Here is a 17,705-nt window from a genome sequence, read left to right as displayed (position 1 = left end):
CATATTTTCAATCCAGCAGGCCATTCTGCATTGGGCGAGCGACCCTACGGAATGAGCGAGCGGAGTGGAATATTCAGAAATGCACTCTCCGCTCACAAGCTCTGATCGGAACAAACCCGAACCTCACTGTCTGCTGAACTTGCGCAGAAACATCAAAATAGACATAGCCATCTTTTAAAAATTGTTTTTAAAACTAAACATTTAGACTATTTTAGTACAAATTATGAGCTTATTGACGATTTTTTATAATTCTTGACAAAATTAGAATATGTTAGTTTTTTGTTTTTTTTTGGGTGGGCCTGTTGAAAAGTGGGTGGGCATGACGCCGTGCCTGCTCCACGGGCTGGATTAATGGATATTATAGGCCAGGGAGGCTGATGGGGGGCGGCCGCACCCCTAGTTCCTACGTCTATGGCCCAATGACGCTACGATGAGCATTTACTACTTTTAAAAAATGCGGGTCAGGAAGCAGGTCGGGTACAATATTTTCTTTTTCTTTTTTTGCGGTCTGAGTTGCGGGCGGGTTAGTTGAAAACGTCGGTCGGGTGCGGGTTGTTTATACATTGGCCCGCGCATCACTGGCGCCAATTATAACGCGCCACTGACTTTAGACTAGGTTTTTCCTTGTCTGTGGCGGAATTGTTTTCTGAAACTGCAAAATAGCACCAGGGACACGCCTCCACTTTGCGCTTAACCGCCCCCGGGAGCGCAAGTTCATTCCCTAATTTACCGATGTGCGTCGGTGGAGGGAAAAGTCCGCTGTGCGTCGGGTGCAAAATAGGAATGATACATGCGTCGGTGTACAAAGTCAATTGCGCTGGGTGCAAGATAGGGCCCCTAGTCTTTATATTCTTTTTGAAGCTTTCAAAAGTAATGGGAGAATATTAGATTCATTTGTGTTCCCATAAAGTCTTATGGGTTAGAATTACAGTAAATTATGACAGAATGTTCATTTTTGGATGAACTATATCTTGAAAATGAAAAACAAAAACAAAACTACATTGTTCTGTAGCCTCAATTCAAAAATAGCCCCCTTGTGTGTCTAAAAACAAACACTTGCTATTTCCAGCCAGCATTTTCCCTGAAGAGCACAACAGTGAGTCAGTGAACCACATGATGCTGCTCATCTCCGTTCTCACCTTACAAACAAACTCAAAACCTCATAAGCAGGACTTCATCAAACAGACACCAGACAGGTGCGGAAACTCAGTCACACAATGTCAATCAACGAGACAACGGGGTCGGAGGAGGGGGATGTGGTTCACGGCTAGCTTCCACACAGACTGGTGAGAAATGGCCTGCTATACAAAGACATACCCACATTAGGGGACAGAGGATGTGGTATTTCAAACTGTGAACACAGATTTTCACATACAAGCACACTATTGTTTATTTAGATATACGCAAACCCAAAAGCAACAAGAGTTAATTGCTGTGTCAATGCAGTGTAAGTGCACTTTGTAAGCTTTTAGAGGGGCCACAGTTCACCACATCCATTACAGCTCACATCAAGAGCTTCTAATAACTCTCTGCTTCAGGAAGCCCAACCACAGCTCAATATCACTGACGTTCTCAGACCTCTGACGTCTCCCGGCTGACGCCACCCTTTCTTAAGAGCTACTGTGCTCTGAGGTTAACCCTTCACGTAAGTTTTTTCTTTAAGAGCACTTTATGAACTAGTGCTTTGTTGGACTGTGATCAAGTTCACACAAAGCTTTCCAGCACTCTTATAGAGCCAGTGATTAAGCAGGAGAACAGAAGGACTAAACGTGTGCTTTTCTCTTTGAAAACGCTTGCATACAGCAGGAATCAGCATCAAAGACTGGTTGGTCTGGTCATATGACAAACAGGAAAATAAATGAAATAATGGTAATGAAAGTTATAATTGAAATAATAAATAAATACATAAGACTGTCCCATTAATTTGAACTACACCTATGGGTTGCGTTTAGAATCAATGTGAAATAATAATTCTTGAAGGCCATTTCCTCATACAGGCCTAAAAATGAATATTTTGGGATATTTGATTATCAATTAGGTAAACCTCAGTATTTTAGTCAATAAAACCTAAGAGGGCTTACATATTTCATATTTAATTTGAGAGCTTATAACAGAGCTCCTGAGAAAGAGTTAAATAGCAGAATCACTAGTCGCCGATTCAGTTAACATAACATTTTTAAAAACAAATTTTGAATGAGAAAAGGAGCTTTGCGTAAAGTCACTCGACTGCAGATAAATTTATCTTAACTTTAACCAGTTCAGCCCGATTTATGAGCAAACAACCCCTAAAACACTTATCATAAGTTACCAGACAACAACAGTTTGATTCAACAAATCTGCATGTCTCAGTGAATCAATCATATTTCATATTTCAACATAGCCATTAGGCTGCGGTTTTGACATTTAATGGTTATCATAATTTTATTATGATATTATTATCTTGTTCATATTGTTTGTGAACTGTGTGCCATAAATCTTTTGGTGTTGCAATTAAACTTTTATTAAGGGAAATAAAAACTACGCTCTACTAAAAGATAACAAATGTGTGTGTGTGTGTGTGTGTGCGTGTGTGTGTGTGTGTGTGTGTGTGTATGTGTGTGTGTGTGTGTGTCACTCACTGAACAGGGCAGACGCAGAGAGAGGTGTGACGGCAGGGGGAAAGCAAGACACTGGCAGGACAGTACTGGCAGAAAAAAGTAAGAAGGAAACTGTTTCCTTTTTTGACAAAGTTGCTAAGTCGGCAACACTGGTACCGACCGTTACTTGAAGTACTGATACGTTTGACAACCCTAACAGAAAAAACACAAAGTATTAAAGTACAGACTCTGTGAACACCATCTTAGACAGAGGAAGACATAAAAACACACAGTTACGGAGAGAGGAGAGGATTTGCAGTCACTGCACATCAGGGCAGGTTGAAACACTTTCTTCTCTGCTCAAAAGTTCCTTTAATTGAATGAAAGAGAATTTTTAAATCTTTTTGAAGGAGCCACATCCTCATGGTTGCCCTGCATTTACACAACTGCCACAAACTAAGAGATACTAAGTGAAGAAGTGTACTATTAAGGATGGGCACTCAAGCACTCGCACATGACTGATGAAAACACTGAACGTGTGTGTGTTTAAAATGGACTGGTTATGGTGGTATTTTGGGTGGCATCTTGAGGTCTGATTAGTTAGCTTTGCGAGAGCATGTGGTCCAGAGTCCAGACCAGAGAACTGAGAGAAACATAGACTCAAAGAGTGATCGTTTCTGCGTGTCTCTAATACAAGAGTATTTATAATACCCAGTACTCTTTATACTGGGTATTTCCCATTTTCCCATTCCACGTGATGTAATGGCAAATTAGCGTTCCATAGGATTCAGTGTGGTCCACGAGTAGTGGCATTTCTCAACACTGAACTGACTTCAGCTGAACAACAGCCACAATTAACTAAAGGGAGATTTACACATTGTTACAGTGTATAATTACACTGTAACAATGGCACCTTAAAATAAAGTGTAACCTGTTTTTTTTTTTTTTATAGAAATCTTTTGGATTAACTCGACTGAAATGCAGTAAAGCAGAGTATCCTGTGCGTTTCATTGTTTTTTTTTTAAATAACAGTTTATAATCAAAACACAAGAGACATGGAATAATATATAACATAATAAAACAGCATTGCCTCTAATTATACTTATAATAACAAACACAGAATTAAAGCTTTGGATTACAGACTTTTTTTTTGGAAAGACAGAATTAAACTGTCATTTTATCCTTTATCTTTTTTCCTTACCCTAAAGAAAAATACCCTTAAAATGTCATTAATCATCCATCAATAATGTGTTCTTCAGTAATTTAAGTTAGTCTACTCTGACTAAAATGGTATACATTTATTCAATATAAAATAACATTTCAGTCGAGTTTATCCAAAAGATTTCTATAAAGGACACAGTAAAATAAAGTGTTACCAAAAAGTGTTACCAAAAAACATTATTACTTTTGTAATCGAATGTTGTGAATTCTTTGATCTTTAGTTGCCTGTGTTTTAAAGAGTGTGGTTATGGGACTTTTTGTCTATTACAGTTTTTTTCCAATTGCTAACACACAATTGTGCAAACTAGGCTGGTTTTATCAAAATACTTAACACAATTCACAAAACCACACACCCAAACTGCAAAGTACCTAATATATCCTGCAAAATGAAGCACTGCAACCAAAATGTCAAAATCAAACTTTTGCACGAAATGGCACACACTTCTTCATTCATATTACCAGATTTTTGTCTAACCAACTACACACTATTGGGCATAACAAAAAGCACTGCTTTGCCATAATACTAAAATAGTTCAAATTGGAGGAAATTCTTCAGATTGTTCACAAGCACAGAAATATTTGCAGATCCACACACATGCTGTTGAAACATTTTTTTTTTTTTTTTTTCACCAAACAAGTCAATGCAACATATGCACAGCAGATATATTTACATTGGACTGAACAAAAATATGCTCACAAAACAAACAGTAAACTGAAAAAGATTGAAGTGTTAACAATTAACCATTGAGGTGTTTGTCCGGTGGCACAAGTATTGGCCAATCAGCTCATGTAGTGTCATTTTGAATGGCAGTGTTTTGAAATGGCAAACACGTGACTATGTCAGATTGTTGTGTCTTACGAAGAGAACCGTGTTCAGTGCATAAAAAAGTGCCATTTTGAATTGCAAAATGTGTGTTTAGCAGAAAATGTGTTTAGACTTTGAGACTTGAGAAGAGGTTTTGCTCTCTGTGTGTCAGATTAAATAATTGTGCTGCGCATGTCATTTTAGTGTGTTAGCAATTGGAAAAAACTGGAATCTGTTTTTGATAGAGATGAGGGACATTAAACAAAGGGAACCGTAAAGAGCGTAAGGTTTTACTACTGATTAATATTTTAACACAAACAAAACAGGAAGTTCTCCCTCCCTATTATACTCGGTCACACACACACACACACACACACACACACACACACACACACACACACACACACACACACACACACACACACAAACACAAACACACACACCAGTGTGTCTCTCTCAAAAGCACCATGACTAATGGAAGACCTTATGACCCAGCCACGCGCAAATGCTAAAAACATTCTGCAGAAGTGACTGAGTTAACACCCACCCTACACACAGAGCACATAAAGCAGATCAAAGATGCAGTGTACAACAAAAGGATGTGCAGCAAACACGTTGAAAAAGCCCTGACTCTTCATTCCCGTACAGAGACAAGGGCAACACTGATTCCAGGAGATTTCCGGACAGTGATGCCGTAACTGTGGTCACAGTTCCGCTGATTAATCTTATTTGGATGGATTGAAAAGCCCATGATCCTGTATCCTTACTAAAGAAATGTCACATGATTAGTTAATTTGAGGATTCAACATCTGTAGACCTGAAGTGTGGTCTTGTCGTTTTAAAATAACTTGGTAAAAAAAGTGTTTTATGAACCTTTTCAGTGACTGTATAAGTTTCTTTTCTACATATTATGCTTTTATACAATCAAAGCAACATGAAAAACAAAACTTTATTATATACACTACCGTTCAAAAGTTTGGGGTCAGTAAGATTTTTAATGTTTTTAAAAGAAGTATCTTGTGTTCACCAAGGCATTAAAAATACAAACAAAAACAGTAATATTGTGAAATATTATTACAATTTTACAGCTGTTTTCTTTGTGAATATACAGTAAAGTGTAATTTGTTCCTGTGATCAAAGCTGAATTTTCAGCATCATTACTCCAGTCTTCAGTGTCACATGATCCTTCAGAAATCATTCTAATATGATGATTTTGACGCTCAAGAAACATTTCTGATTATTATCAGTGTTGAAAACAGTTATTCACATTTTTATTTCAGGATTCTTTGATGAATAGAAAGTTCAAAAGAACAGCATTTATCTGAAATAGAAAGCTTTTGTAACATTAAACACTACCCTTCAAAAGTTTGGGGTAAGTAAGAATTTTAATTTTATTTTTGGGGGAAAGAAATAAAATAAATCAATACTTTTATTTATCAAGGATGAGTTAAACTGATCAAAAGTTACAGTAAAGACATTTATAATGTTAGAAAATATTCTATTTTAAATAAATGCTGTTCTTTTGAACTTTCTATTCATCAAAGAATTTTGAAAAAAAATTGTACACAACTGTTTATATATATAATTTGTATACAACTGTGTGTGTGTATGTATGTATGTATATATATGTATATATATATGTATATATGTATGTATATATATATATATATATATATATATATATATATATATATATATATATACATATATATATACACATATATACATATATAGTATACATACACACACATACATATATATATATATATTTTTTTTTATGAACACTTTGTCTGTTTAATAGTACATCTATTGTTTTATCACTTAAAGACAAAAAACAAATGCTCTATGTGAAACGTAATGCTTAAAGTGCAAGTTTGCAGATTTTTGAAAGTTTGCTAAGAAGTGATTCCTACTCAAGTTCTCTGGTCAAGCTTATCCAATAGAAACAGACTGGGCGTGGCCATGCCCAGTGCATTATGGGTGTTGACGTTTTCCTACCTATTAGGCAAAAGGGAAGAGACCAGGACCAATTTCTTTTTGTTGTTCTTTTTTGTTGTTTTTATACCGCATAGGCAGCCACGTTTTATTGAAAGACATGTTGTCCTGTCCAGCCCTTGACAATTTGCTGCAAATTGGAGGAACAAACCTCTAAAAAGGTTTTTTCTGTTCTTATACTGAACAGTCTGCAGAAATCACTACTAGACCCCTGACTTTAGCATCCAAATACTTTTTTTGGGCTACTGTATCAATGAATGTAATGTCACTGTGTCAATTTTAGTGAGGATGGTAAGGCACCAAATACACAGTGCTGCAATCATTTGCCAGATACAACGAGTGTGAAAAAGACCGTAGCGTGAGAAAGCTTGTAAGAGAAAGAGAGAGATGGGGGTGGGGGGTCATTAAGCTGTAAAAGTTCTCAGCAGGATATTGGATTTAGAGCTCTCTCCATCTCTATCTCTATCTCTCGCAGCACTAATCAAGACTCCCATTATGGCATCAGCTGGTCAACAAATTGTAAAGTCATAAAGTGTTCTTTATTAATTTATATTAATGCACGTCAGCACCAGGGCCGCATTAACAATAGGGCTAGGAAGGGGCCCGTGATTGGCTTGGGAGTAGATTGACTGGCAATCGGGAGCACCTGAACTTTTCCTGGTGGGCCAATCGCCAAAACCCCTCCACACCCCCACACATTAAGCGCTGTTATTTAGTGGAGCACCTGGGAAACAGAGAGCAAAAGCCAAACGATGGAGCCGCTACCTGATTAAACCGCATTAATCCAGCAGTCGCAGGACCGTCTCACGCACAGAGCTGACGAACTCGCCGCTCTACTGAACCAGCCCCTATTATGCTATTCTAAAGGTTCCTAATTTTGTTTTTGAGGTCTCCTACAACAGGTTAATAAAGCAGTAAGTTACGGTCATTTATTTTATACATTTATCCCTCCGCCAAGAAATGTAGTTCCAAATAGGTTGCTAAGCAACACATTCAGCAACAAAGAATCACAAACAGCAGTTGCGCAGTAACACTAATGTAATGCGGTCACAGGTGTGTGTAACGGCTTCAACCAATCAGAATCAAGGACCGGAACTATCCGTTTTATAACATCCGTTAAAGATTTTCCTTTTCTCATAATATACACTACACATCAATACATTTTTCAATGATTCTCAAACGACTCGTCCGAGGATTCAGTGTCTCTAAATCCATCCTTTCCGCAAGCCTGCTCTGCTCTGATTGGCCAGACGACCCAGTGTGTTGTGATTGGTCTACAGCTTACAGCGCGTGTTTTGGAAAAAAAAAAAATTACCATAGCTGAATTTCAGCTCCAGAGGTTTCCTAAAGTTCAGTGATTGCACACACTGTAAAGACAGTAACGATGTAAAAAAAAAAAAAAAAAAAAAAAAAAAAAAAAAACGCAGCCATAAAAAACTGACTTCTCGACATGCTCTCAAAAGCTGTAGTTGGTGTTGTGTACGAGTCAAAGTGGACGTTGTTCGCAGGCAGGCAATGAAGGCCATAGTCCGGCCATTATGCAAATGTGTTACTGTGTTACGAAGGTCACGGAAGTGAGACTGGGATTCCCGACGACCCGTTTAGGCGGTTCAGAGTCGATTCTTTCTTTTGGGAGACAATAACTTTATTTATTGTGCACTTTCAACTTTACAGACGTTTACATTCACAGACAGCTATATTACACACTGAGTGAAAGGTAATATAAAAAAAAAGCATAATAGGGGCACTTTAAAGGCTCTGTGGTGAACCTGACACCAGTTTGAACACTCCAGTGTCAAAGTTAACTGTAGACAACAGTAATTACAAGCTCTACACACACACAGCGCCACCACTATATAAATGACCATGCAGTTAATGAAGCTGTGTGACATTATAGCATTTACTGTTAATGTTACTATTATTAACCTCATATTAAATCTTGGGTAATATAATGACAAAAAAGGTTGTTTTATAGTGTTTAAGATGTTTTCATTGCAAATACCTTATTATTAAATATCTTATCTTGTTTTTATTATCTATATTATTGTTGCTGTTATTAGAGAAACCATAAATCCATGGTAATGAGGTGCTTGGTTTTCGCCTGTCTTGATCATACAGTTAAACTCTGGATTCTATGCAGGAACTATGGTCATTTTTCAGGACCTACGTTCAGTTCTAATAACTGCAAAATAAGAATTCAATAATTATGAGCCTTGCAATATAATGCAATATTAATACTGTTTAACACATTTGCAGTAAATTAAAAAATTATCCATTATTACTTTATTATTACTTATTATTACTACTATCCTTTATTTAATCATTAATTTATTTAATGAATTTGGCTGAATTGAGCCCCAGTCCAGCCCGGATGATTCCCCTCTTCTACAGCCAGAAAGAAGACCTTCTAATGATACAACTGTTTAATATAAAGCAAACTCCTAAGGCAGTCGTATACACAAAAGTTGTTGCTGTTTCTGGAAACCTGTTTACTTTGACCTAATATCTGGTGTTAATGCATCTATGCTTTTAAAAGTGTTGCTGTTTGAAATATTTTTATATTTTCTATAGAGATACGTTGTATCTCTGCATATTAAAGTCCCCCTGTGGTGAAAATACAGCTTTTACATGTTGCGTATATGTCTATGTGGTGTTTTTAATATGCTTTGAGACAAATCATGTGTAAATTCATAAGTCGACACCATTGTTGAGTATTTTCTCCTTAAAACTGCAGTGAACCAAAGACAGTCTCAAAAACACGGTTTGAAATCGCTGGTGTTTTTGACGTCACAAACTACCTTGTAACCAATCACGTCAGCGAGTGGATCTCTGAGCTGGTGTGAGTGAGTGGAGGCGGGGCTAATTTACATATTCACATGTATACTAAATGAGGCAAGGGTGTAGTTACATTCAAGCTATTTTAAGCCATGAAGAATTTTTTTCAAGGAAAAAAAACTTTAAATATGTAATTTTGGTGATCAAAGATGAGTTTTTAAAGATACCATTATTTTAAATACCAATTATTCCTGCGGTAGAAAACGTTGTGGCACGAAGATGGGCTACTATGAAGGGGCCCTTGGGTTCGCTACGGCCCCAGGGCCCTGTGTGTTCTTAATGCGGGCCTGGTCAGCACATGATCATCACGTGGATCTGCAGAATTTGTATGTTTGAGTGAAGATGGGCAAAAAAGGGAAGAGAACACAGACGAAGAAGAAAGATATATTGATCATTATCATGAATGCTTGATTTGAGAAATTATTTTATTATGCGAGAAGAAAGAGAGCACAAATATGATATGAAACGCATGAAACTAGCACAGTTAAAGAAACCAGTTGCCTGAATCAATGACCTATTATCTGTCTCGGTCATTATATAAAAATATTTGACCACAGAATGCAGCAAAAGACCAATCAGCATCCAGTATATCAGAGAGTCATGTAAAATTATTTACAGCAGCACAAAAACAAGCCCAACAATCTGCAACTATCAGGGTCCAAGCGGAAATCATTTAAAGATAAACTCACAAGGATATTAACCAGTTAAAACTGGTCATCGTTTTACCAGTATTCCTGGTACTTTTTTTCACGCACAAGTACATACATTTAGTGCAGTCGCTTAAGCAGTAGCCTACTGACCAATAACATGCATACAATAATGTAGGGTAATGTTGGTAGGTTAAAATACCCATTTTAGCGGAAAAGTGTCTTAAAAAATAATAATTGATATGCTGGGAAAAACAACAACAACACAAGCTTAGGCTTAAAACATGAGAGAATGAGCCAAGGAATCTGGGGACATAACAATATGAAACATCACCAAATACCACCATTTTGTTCTTGGGCCACTAATAAAAAGGGGGGAAAAAATCTACCAAAAACAGCACTTGAACCCATTATTATATTCCTGACAAAAAGTTCCCAGCGTTTTTTAAAACATGCTTTCAGACACCACCACCAAGCCATTACTGAATTAGTAACACAATGCATCTAGAACTTTACCTCAAGTTTTTCTGTTGTAAATGACTGTTACTGTATTTCACCATGTCAAGAGTAGGAAATCAAGCAGAATATCAGTTATGTGACACTTCCTCTATTTCAGATGCACTGTGACGCACTGTGAGGCAATATAAACCCTCCCATGTTGTCATGTTGTGAAAATGAATTGCTTCTTTGAGGGAGAGAGAGAATACACTTGCGTTAGTTTCTTTAACACAGAGGAACAAAAGACCTCTGTAATAAAAAAGCATGGTGGGGCGCACTATGCCCCACTATGCCCCCCCCTCACACACACACACACACACACACACACACACACACACTCTGGTGGGTTCAACAGAGGTCACAGAAAAACTTTTTTTACACATTCACAAAAAAACAAATACATGAATTTCGCACTCTCATAGGCAAACAGGAAAACCACATGCAAATTTCCCTCTGATTCCACAGAGCAGGAACTATTATTAAGTCCACACATTCCTCCTCCTATATCACTCAATCATTCACAAAAAAAGAAACATTACTTTAATTACATTATAGTCCTGGAATCTCTTTCAGTTGAAATGCCCAGCCATGTAATACTGCTAAATTTAACCAATTAAAAAAACAAGATATTACTTGACACTGGCATTAACAATCATTTCTTTTATGTAGTGAATGTAGCATTAACCTTTATGTCAACTACTCTTCAGCACAGTGGTAACCACAACAACCTTTAAATGTCAAACATAACTGCATTAAACACTAACAGGTCTTTTGCTTCACTAAAAATAAATGCATAAAATAAATAACACTTAATTTCATTCATATTGATTCACCTTATTCAGTCCTATCATGCAAAGGATGCTGGGAACTAGTAACCCACTGCCCAGTTTCCAAAGTTTTCACGACAATGTCATTCAATTTGCCACAACTTAATTTTTACCAAAAAATCAATTAATGTACAAATTTGAGTTAAATTATACACAATATTAGGTTAACGTAATAATCATTAATATGTCAACAGAAATGTATTCAAAATGTATTCGTACATAAAACGAAATTTCAACCAGTTTGCCCTTTTGTTACTCTTTTGTTGTGAATGTTCCTGCAATTACTGTGACCTCCATTTTGCTGTGCATACATGACCTTTTGCACAACGCAATAATATACAAAGTAATCGACAAGCACTGCTTCCCTTTTTTAGTTCTACAGTCAAAAGTCTGAAAAAAAAAAGCACTTAAGGCTTGGTTTTTGCTGAGACACACCACTATCCCCACAGTAAACAGCTCTCAGCTGAGGGGTTAATCAGCTATCTGTCTAACTCACTTACAATTAAACCCACATCCTATGTAAATGCTAGCATACACGTACCACTAACTATAGAGTTTAAAAAGTGTCTTTGAACTGCTGTAGGCTAAATATACTAATAATAATAATTTTAAGATTGAGCGAGATCAACGTCAGTCAAGCAGCATATACTGCAACATCTAATTATGATTTAACAGGGATGTTATTGACACATACAGTAAATTGACAGCTTTGGACAATAACAGCAGCACTTACAAATACGGTCAAATAAATGTATTTTCGGCAAGAATAATCTCCTCCCACAAGCAAAAAGATCAAAATGGTCAGACATTAAATACATAATTAAAAAAAAAATTCAACAAAAGGCACATTCCGTTTGTTGCTGTTTGTCTTAGTTCTGAAAAGTTCTATAAAAATAAAGTTAAAAATAGGTACTTTCCAAAACCAACATTTACGACTTGATTTTCCTCAGTTTACTCTCAGCATATCTCCAGTCCGTGCCATCTGCAAGGAGGACACCTCACTTCTGTTATCAGAGGCCCAGAGTTACGTAAGTAACCAAACATTTTCTTTCTAACATCCTTTCTGTCTCTCGCCATGAGATATGAACAACTGCCATATTGCAGATATGCGGTCTGGGGCAGACATGCCAAGTAACAAGCTATGACTGCCCCTAGGGAATAGCTTCCGTGGAAATGGCGTGATAAAACCTTGCGTCATTTTTGTGTGTGTACTTGCAAATTTACTGTGCAAACTTGCGCCTCATATTCTGTCCTACTCTCCCCAAGGACCATAGGAGTTTTAGTACAGTTACTCCTGAAGAAACATTCTCCATTGACAACCAAAAATAATGCAAAGTAGACACTTAAACTCCACAGGACATTGGGTCCCCAGCAGCAAGATTGAAGACCTACGACTTAATATAAAAGCTTCAACTAAGCGATGAGACATACTGGTTTTTATATTCTTGTGTGCTTTAGTCCTCAACCTAGTTGCACAAGTAGACCAGAAAAAAGTAACTTGCGCAACTAGGTGGAGGGCTAAAGCACTTTTAGCTAGGTCGAGGGCTAAACTTTTTCCCTCTTCTTGAACTGAACTCCTTGGGTGACATCGGAGGAACTTTACTCCATTGAAACTGTGTGGCATTAAACTGCACGGGCCTAGTTTAGACCACTGAGAAGCTGAGACTCTCTTGTTTTATCCTAGGAAAGAGAAAGGGGTGCTTGTCCCACAGGGTGTGGAATAGATAACCTGCAGTGCTGGCATTTTACACTTTTATTTCACCCGCCTCCTTTCTGACCTTTAGGAGTTGGCAGGATGTTGTTTAGCCAAAAAAACTTGCCTTCCCATTGACTCAGAAGTCTCAGGCAGTGAAGTCACGCTCACAGGCTGCTGGGGTAAAGGAGGTGTTGGGCTCCGATACCCCGAACATCACCCTCCTGGGGTTTCTGCCAGTGCTTAAAGGATAATTCCGGTATTTAGCACTTTGAGTCACTTTTCTGGTTTGTTTTGGGTGAACTAGAGTGGTGGACACAGAAATTTTGACGTTGGGTCCTGTCTCGACTTTTTGACTCGTTTAGAATCGCCTTTGACCGCTTCAGAGTGGCTGGCTACGGGCATGCAGAATAACACGGATTGAAATCATACATTGCGCCGATATATTTGTTTTTAATCATCAACGAACATCACTAACCACTCGGTGAGTTGCACAGTTTTGAAAACGAACGTTATGGGTTGTTTTAAGGACATGTTTCTGCATGCCCGTAGCCAGCCACTCTGAAGCGTCAAAGGCGATTCTAAACGAGTCAAAAAGTCGAGACAGGACCCATCGTCAAAATTTCTGTGTCCACCACTCTATTTCATCCAAAACAAACCAGAAAAGAGACTCAAAGTGCTAAATAGCGGAATTATCCTTTAATCTGTAAATCCTGAGGTCCTTATACAAGGGGGAGTGGCGGATCTAGCAAGTTAGTGGGGTAAGGAAAGGTAATGGGACTACCGGTCAAAAGTTTGGAAAATATTTAGATTTTTTAATGTTTTTGAAAGTAGTTTCTTAGGGTACGTTTACACGACAACCATATGCTTAAAACTGAGAAGTTTTTCCTGTGAGTTTTCCACGTACAGACGACACCATTGTCAAAACGATCCCCATTCACACGGATCCGCGAAAACGACTAAAAACGCTGTATTCCTCTGCCAGGCCATTAGATGGCGATGAAACACTATAGACTGAACACGTAATACACATGTGCATGATGTCATCGGCTTCAGAGGTTTGCGTTTTTTGTTGTTTATGCAGAGACCTTGCACTTGCACTTTTGAAACACGTTCACGCCGTTGTTGTGTAAATGAACGGCCAAAACGCATAAACAGTTTTACGTTTTTAGTTGCAAATGGTGTCGTGTAAACAGCCCCTTAAATCTCACCAAGCCTGCATTTATTTGATCAAAAATACAGTAAAAACAGTAATACTGTGAAATGTTTTCGCAATTTAATTAAACTGGTTTCTGTTGTAAAATATGTTAAAATGTAATTTCTTCCTGTGATGGCAAAGCTGAATTTTCAGCAGTCTTCAGTGTCATATGATCCTTCAGATATCATTCTGAGTCTCAGTTGGGTTTCCATCCAACTATTTTGATGTGCATTTTGAGAGGCATAAGAAATCCTGAATGAAATGGATCCAAAAAAAGGCATGGAATTTGTGCATTTAATTATTCTTAAAAATCCCAATAGAACACCAATCACCCAATGCATGGAATTGTTGATACTTTCTACTAAGGTTTTACCAACACATATATTTTTTTTTAACGTTTTTTTTTTCTTTTTTACCTGAATAAGAATATTGTGATCGCCTGCTGCAATAGCTTACAATGGGGTCCTTGTGTTGTGGTCTGTCAGCACTCACCTGCTGTCTCTGCAGTCTCTTATTTCTCAGCCGGCTCCATGATGGGATGAAGAGGATGCTGCATCTGACAGAGACACAAAGAGGATTCAGATGAAAACGTGTGAGATGAGCAGAGTCAGAACTGAAGGACCTTGAGTGTCCCCATATCAGCTGAGACAGCAACTCATGGAGCTAATATTTCATAGCACAGCAGCACCTCTGGTTATTCTAGATAACCTGACGCCATTAATGTTTGCCAACAATAGGGTGTAATGAGGCAAAGTTAATGCAGATTTCACATGAACAACCTCTTCACAGAGGTGTAAAATACTTGAGTAATTTTACTTGATTACTGTACTTAAAGGTATAACGGAGGATCTTTCCGAATTTTAGATAAGAACCGCCCTCTCCACTTTTTGAAAAAATGCACATGCGCAACACTCTACCTGCTCCCGAGAGGGAACGCCTATTAACGTGTGCGAGGTTCTCCTCGTGCACGCTCTGTTTACAAGTTGCTGTCGGCATCGCTCATACAAGATTACTTTCCAAAAGAAGATTTGCACTTTTTCTCCAAATAGCATGCCAAACTTTACCTGTCGAGTAGAAACTTCGCGACTGAGGCATCAGTGGGAAGCCCAACCTGTGTTATCAGCGCACGCCATCGTGTGAAACAATCTCCCAAAAACACTCTGATCTTGTTTCTCTCTTCTGAGGCCTTTCTCTTCTTCTCATACAGTTCGTACAAACTTTTTCTCTTGCGACCCTCAGACATTTTCAAAGGACCCGGTGAAACGGCGAGCTTCAATGAATGGCTTAGCTCTAGCTCACCACACATAAACACCTGAAAGTGCGCATGCGCAGAAAGCGAAAACTAAGGGACGAGCACGTACGACGGCCTTACGTAAACATATCACCAGAATGATTGACACTTAGGTGGACCAATAGTTTACACTACCCACCCGGAAAAAGAAAATCCTCCGCTATACCTTTAAGTATTATTTTGGGGGATTTTTACTTTACTTGAGTACAATTAAAAATCACTACTTTTACTTTTACTTAATTACATTTTTTAAGAATTTTTTTTACTTTTTACTCCTTACAATTTTATTTATAGTCAAAAAGTACTTAATTTTTGGAGATCACTTCATTCTATTTTCCCTTGCTATTACCAAACCAATTGAATTGCGCTGATGCCTAGTTTAATTAAAATGTAATTTATTCTGCCAATGAGATTCGTTTTCACATTTCACCAAATTGGTCAGACATGTTCATTGGTCCTTTGGAAGTGACGTCATGTCGCATCTATTACCACAATGCACAGCACCTTGACCTAGAAATTAGAGTAATTATAACAGTCAATCACAGGGGGGCAATCCAGCAGCCGAAGAGCGAACCACCCCAGGGCGCCGCCATTGGCTATCAAGCCATCACCTGCTGCTAGCATTCCATTGACTCCCATTCATTTTGGCCTCACTTTGACAGCGAATAACTTTACATCTGAGGCGCTTGAAGACCCTGTTTGCCCATTGTTTATTTCTAAAGAAACTCGACAATGTATGAAAGTTATTATTTTACTCCATTACCTTGTATCTTACGTTATGGCCCCGTAGAAGCAGTTTTTGTAAAAATTGGCTAACGATTGCGTCATAACCACACGACTCTCTGGAAATTACCGTATAGACAGGAGGAGAAGCTCGCAGTCAATCGGGGGGACGTGGAGGCATAAAGTCAAGGGAGAAGCCCATAGAGAATCATAAAGTTGCTCCTGCTCCTAGCTCATGGACAGCTACTACTCACGCTCTCCGTCTCTGCAAGGTTAGATTTCTCTTGGCACAGCTACTAGAAGACTTACAACGGTCAGCTCACGTCATATCTACGTCGTCAAACTCAGATTGAGCCTGCGCAGTACGCTCAGCCATCAGGAAGTGAGTGCTTCTAATTTGCTTCACTTTTCTCCGTTGAAATCTATGGGGTCCCTGTGTCCATTTCTTTTACTGTCTATGGTCAATCAGTGGAAGAAAATGGAGGTAGAACGTGATTCAGCTGCGAACACAGTCCAAAATCAGCCACAGGACCAAGAGCACCCGTGGCCGTACCTTAGCGAATTCTTTTCTTTTAGTGGTAAAAGCATGTTTTAGGGCTGTTTTCGACTAAGGATTTTCATAGTCGAATCTGATTCGTTAGATTTTGCCGTAGTCGACTGATAGTCGAACCTTTTTTTTTCTTTTTCTTTTTTTTAGATAGCAGCTAGATTTTTTCCATTTCAAACAAAAGAGCTAAAAAACATATAACACATATATCATAACATTTCATAAACATGAGGAGCAATATGAGAGAGAAATTTGGTGATGGTTGTTTAGGTACATTAAACCACATAAAGCTTTTTCACGCCCATGAGAACCGCGTGGAGTCAACTCACAGCCGCTCCTGCCCTGCTGAAAATGTGAAGCAGAAACGCTTAGTATCAGATAACGTCGATAATAATTGGACTCTGGGTTCGATTTTTTGACCATTTTCAGTGGTTATGAGGAGCAATATGAGAGGGAAATTTGGTAATCGTTGTTTAGGTACATTAAACAACGTAAAGCTTTTTAACGCACATGAGAACCGTGTGGAGTCAGCTTTTTAACGCACATGAGAACCGTGTGGAGTCAGCTTTTTAACGCACATGAGAACCGTGTGGAGTCAGCTTTTTAACGCACATGAGAACCGTGTGGAGTCAACTCACAGCCGCTCCGCAGCCCTGCTGAAAATGTGAAGCAGAAACGCTTAATATCAGATAACGTCCATAATAATTGGACTCTGGGTTCGATTTTTTTTTATCATTTTAAGTGGTTATGTGGAGCAACATGAGAGGGGAATTTGGTGATCATTGTTTAGGTACATTAAACCATGTAAAGCTTTTTAACGCACATGAGAACCGTGTGGAGTCAACTCAC

At 38.2% G+C, this 17,705-nt stretch overlaps 1 protein-coding gene across 1 annotated transcript in view; it reads right to left on the bottom strand.

Moving 5' to 3' along the window:
• The window catches only part of pik3cb (phosphatidylinositol-4,5-bisphosphate 3-kinase, catalytic subunit beta), a 73,137-nt gene that overhangs the window by 37,850 nt on the left and 17,582 nt on the right, over positions 1-17,705 (bottom strand). Inside the window, exon 2 of the mRNA XM_081371072.1 lies at positions 14,788-14,851. The gene's annotated coding sequence lies outside the window, so the exon portion shown is untranslated. The remainder of the gene's footprint in view (positions 1-14,787; positions 14,852-17,705) is intronic.

The sequence above is a fragment of the Scardinius erythrophthalmus genome (genome assembly GCF_964197995.2).
Source record: "Scardinius erythrophthalmus genome assembly, chromosome: 7".
NCBI lineage: Eukaryota > Metazoa > Chordata > Actinopteri > Cypriniformes > Leuciscidae > Scardinius > Scardinius erythrophthalmus.
This window is presented reverse-complemented; position numbering and strand designations above follow the sequence as displayed.